The following is a 4,589-nucleotide window of genomic DNA, read 5'->3' as shown; positions in this document are numbered from 1 at the left end:
TGGGAAGGAAGGGTGAGCTGGTCCGGGCCATCTATGCTGCAGGGACCGTCCGGTGGGGAGGGTTAGTCATTCCGGACTGTCCATCTTCCCCGGGAGGCACTCTTCTCCGCTCCGGGCCAGCCCCGGACTAGTGACATTGCCTTGACGACGACGCACAGGGACGTCCATGCGCAGCAGACTTACATGCGCATGAACGTCCCTGTGCGTCGTTGTCAAAGCAACGTCACTAGTCCGGGGCTGGCCCGGAGAAGAGGGCCTCCCGTTGAAAATGGACAGCCTGGAACGACTAACCCTCCCCACGGGACGGTCCCTGCAGCATAGATGGCCCGGACCAGCTCACCCTTCCTTCCCACCGAGGGGAGGTGAGTAGAAAACTTAAAGGGGGGTCTGGATGATGAGGATGATGACGAAGGCCGCAGTGGTCATCAACCTGCGGACCTCCAGATGTTTCAAAACTACAACCCAAGCATGCCCGGACAGCCGATGGCTGTCCGGGCATGCTGGGAGTTGTAGTTTTGAAACATCTGGAGGTCCGCAGGTTGAAGACCACTGCGGCCTTCGTCATCATACAGACTATTCCCCTCTCCTCGGTGGGAAGGAAGGGTGAGCTGGTCCGGGCCATCTATGCTGCAGGGACCGTCCGGTGGGGAGGGTTAGTCATTCCGGACTGTCCATCTTCCCCGGGAGGCACTCTTCTCCGCTCCGGGCCAGCCCCGGACTAGTGACATTGCCTTGACGACGACGCACAGGGACGTCCATGCGCAGCAGACTTACATGCGCATGAACGTCCCTGTGCGTCGTTGTCAAAGCAACGTCACTAGTCCGGGGCTGGCCCGGAGAAGAGGGCCTCCCGTTGAAAATGGACAGCCTGGAACGACTAACCCTCCCCACGGGACGGTCCCTGCAGCATAGATGGCCCGGACCAGCTCACCCTTCCTTCCCACCGAGGGGAGGTGAGTAGAAAACTTAAAGGGGGGTCTGGATGATGAGGATGATGACGAAGGCCGCAGTGGTCTTCAACCTGCGGACCTCCAGATGTTTCAAAACTACAACCCAAGCATGCCCGGACAGCCGATGGCTGTCCGGGCATGCTGGGAGTTGTAGTTTTGCAACATCTGGAGGTCCGCAGGTTGAAGACCACTGATGAAGGGATTGACAGGCGGTGATGATGAAGGGGATGATGACGAGGCGGATGATGACGAGGGAGATGATGACAGGGTGATGATGATGGGGGTCTGGATGATGACAGGGGGGGGATGATGTATTTCCCACCCTAGGCTAATAGTCAAGTCAATAACTTTTCCTGTGTTTTGGGGGTGAAATTAGGGGCCTCGGCTTATATTCGGGTCAGCTTATACTCGAGTATATACGGTACGTAATATTGTTGTATTGGGAAGAGTCCTTTCCATAAACAAGAAGATGGTTGGATGCAGGATGCTGACACTTCGATGCACTCATGCACAGAATATACACATACATACACATAGATAAATATAGATACATATATAAATATAAGCCCATACACATATTTCCAGACACACATGCGCACTGACTCACATACATTGTATCCATATTCCTTACAACTGTACAATTACTGGGCTTTCCCTGCTGCTCAGAAAGCTGTAGGAATTCTATTTCTAAGCATGGGAAGGCTTGTTTGTTGTTTTCAGAGCTGTGTTTGCTTTCTGTGGATATTGTGCTATTATTATTACAGTAACATATCAACATTTCAACATTTGTTGTGTGACCTATTATAATGTACCATGAGGGGGAGGCTTCTGCATGCACTTTATGGGGAGCTGTTCTTTTGTTACAGAATGTTCTGGGTCCGCCTTGAATACATAAAGAATATTATGAAGAAAAAGGGAGACCTACAGCAATTAATTTATGTATAGTACAGGGATTTGTCAGGAACCTCTAGAGATGTGCGAACTTACAGTAAATTCGATTCGTCACAAACTTCTCGGCTCGGCAGTTGATGTCTTTTCAACTCTTTCCTAGGAATGACTCTTTCCTAGGAATGTATCCACCTTTTCCAGCCCACCGGAGCACCTGAAGGTTGAACTAATTTACGCAGGATAAGACATCAACTGCCGAGCCGAGAAGTTCGTGACGAATCGAATTTACTGTAAGTTCGCTCATCTCTATTAACCTCTTTACTTATGAGGGCTTGTTTTTTGCAGGGCCAATTGTACTTTGTTATTATGACACCTTCCATTTTACCATACTTTACTGTATACTGTGAAAAAAAAATTTTTTTACTAATGTTAAATAACTTTTAAATAAAAAAGACTGAAATTGTATTGTGATCTGTAGTTTTTATCAGTACTAGATTGGTGTAGATGGAATTTATTATTACATTTTTCCTGTGTCTTTTGATAAATTTCAACGTATATTCACGTAGAACTTTTAAAAGCCCAGCTGCACACAGATTTGCAAAGCAGAACTTTCAAATACACTGAACATTGATGCATGTGTCAAGTGCTTTGCATCCGACATGTACCATATATACTCGAGTATGAGCCGAGTTTTTGAGCACGATTATTCGTGCTGAAAACGCCCCCCTCGGCTTATACTAGAGTGAACTCTCCGCCTGTCAATCCCTTCTCAGTGGACTTCAACCTTCGGACCTCCAGATGTTGCAAAACTACAACTCCCAGCATGCCCGGACAGCCATCGGATGTCCAGGCATGCTGGGAGTTGTAGTTTTGAAACATCTGGAGGTCCTCAAGTTGAAGACCACTGCGGCCTTCGTCATCATCCAGAACCCCCTTTAGTTTTCTACTCACCTCCCCTCGGTGGGAAGGAAGGGTGAGCTGGTCCGGGCCATCTATGCTGCAGGGACCGTCCGGTTGGGAGGGTTAGTCATTCCGGACTGTCCATTTTCACCGGGAGGCCCTCTTCTCCGGGCCAGCCCCGGCCTAGTGACGTTGCCTTGACGACGACGCACAGGGACGTCCATGCGCAGCAGACATCCCTGTGCATGAACGTCCCTGTGCGTCGTCATCAAGGCAACGTCACTAGTCCGGGGCTGGCCCGGAGAAGAGGGCCTCCCGGTGAGAATGGACAGCCCAGAACGACTAACCCTCCCCACCGGACGGTCCCTGCAGCATAGATGGCCCAGACCAGCTCATCCTTCCTTCCCACCGAGGGAAGGTGAGTAGAAAACTAAAGGGGGGTCTGGATGATGACGAAGGCCACAGTGGTCTTCAACCTGCGGACCTCCAGATGTTTCAAAACTACAACTCCCAGCATGCCGGGAGTTGTAGTTTTGCAACATCTGGAGGTCCACAGGTTAAAGACCACTGATTGACAGGCATGATGACAAGGTGATGATGACAGGGTGATGATGATGGGGTGAAAATGACAGGGTGATGATGATGGGGGTGTTAATGACGGGGGTCTGTATGATGACAGGGGGGGATGATGACATTGGGGGATGATGTATTTCCCACCTTAGGCTTATAGTCGAGTCAATAACTTTTCCTGGGTTTTTGGGGTGAAATTAGGGGCCTCGGCTTATATTCGGGTCGGCTTATACTCGAGTATATACGGTATTAGAGGTAAATAGTAAATCTATGCATCACTGCTAACCTCCACTGGCCATATGGTGGCACTCCCATATCTAATAATAAGAGTGGCACTCTGAGCGGGTTTGGCAGGGTATAGTATACTCCTTGGCAAAGCCCTTAGGGAAACACGTCGGAGTACCGGAGCAGAGCTGCGGAGTCCTGCCTTGTATGTATCATTGCTGCTATCACTTCTGCTGCTATCGTTTTTACACTGTCACTTTTTGAAGTGTCCCATTGTTTTTTTGCAGGTATGCACTTTATAAATTTCATCTCTAATTGTGTGTTTGGCACATGTTCTAGGCATTTTTTGCCAGTGTTATTCATCTATTCTTTTACTGGGCAGTTACATGTTTATTTTTTTTTTTTTAAATCATAGGGTTCCCTGTATTTTCTAAGTCAGCCAGATACCAACAAAGCAGCACCAGCCTGATGTTACTATGTTGGGTGAGGACCATTATTGTGCCTAAAGAAGGTTAGCCTTTTACCACCCAGGCCAGGAGCGCTATTTTAGTCTGGTCTTTATACATGATCATCTTCATGTTTATGTTATTTTTGCTTTTTAGAACAGTGCTTTACTGGAGTAAACCGTAGACTCAGTGAAATAGATGCTTTGTAATGTGATCACCTTTTGAGCTTTATCCTCAACAAGAGATCAGAAAACAATCCTGTATATGTGTTAAAAACGCATTTTCTGAAAGTTCTGATGTGTTGAATATCCTGGAATTACTCGCCTGTCCCGTTAAACTGTAAGTACAATATTAATCGCCTGAAGCTCAAATTAAATTGAGATTGAATTGCCACATGGGAGGTTAAAGGGAACGATTGTGCCACTGAGCTATAGAGAAAAATTACTTACAAATTACACATGTAACCGTAATACTCCAATCAGTTAAATAAGAAGTCTACAGAAAACAAAATTAAGGAATCTAAAATAAAATGTTTTTCCATGGGTCTCCATGCTGGGATTCTAATTCTCTAAGTATTAGTTATTAAAAGGTGTTGTCAAGTTTGGAAAGC

The 4,589-nt window shown here is 47.3% G+C and overlaps 1 long non-coding RNA gene across 1 annotated transcript; it reads left to right on the top strand.

The window, feature by feature from the left end:
• The first annotated feature begins 839 nt into the window (after positions 1 to 839).
• Positions 840 to 4,233, top strand: LOC130276125 (uncharacterized). The gene is made up of 3 exons (XR_008845029.1): positions 840 to 953; positions 3,949 to 4,044; positions 4,136 to 4,233. It is a non-coding gene; the product is annotated as an uncharacterized LOC130276125 (long non-coding RNA).
• Positions 4,234 to 4,589: the final 356 nt, after the last annotated feature.

The sequence above is a fragment of the Hyla sarda genome, chromosome 6 (genome assembly GCF_029499605.1).
Source record: "Hyla sarda isolate aHylSar1 chromosome 6, aHylSar1.hap1, whole genome shotgun sequence".
NCBI classification, from domain to species: Eukaryota; Metazoa; Chordata; class Amphibia; order Anura; family Hylidae; genus Hyla; species Hyla sarda.
Note: the sequence above shows the minus strand (reverse complement) of the source record. Positions and strands in the feature narration are given on the sequence as shown.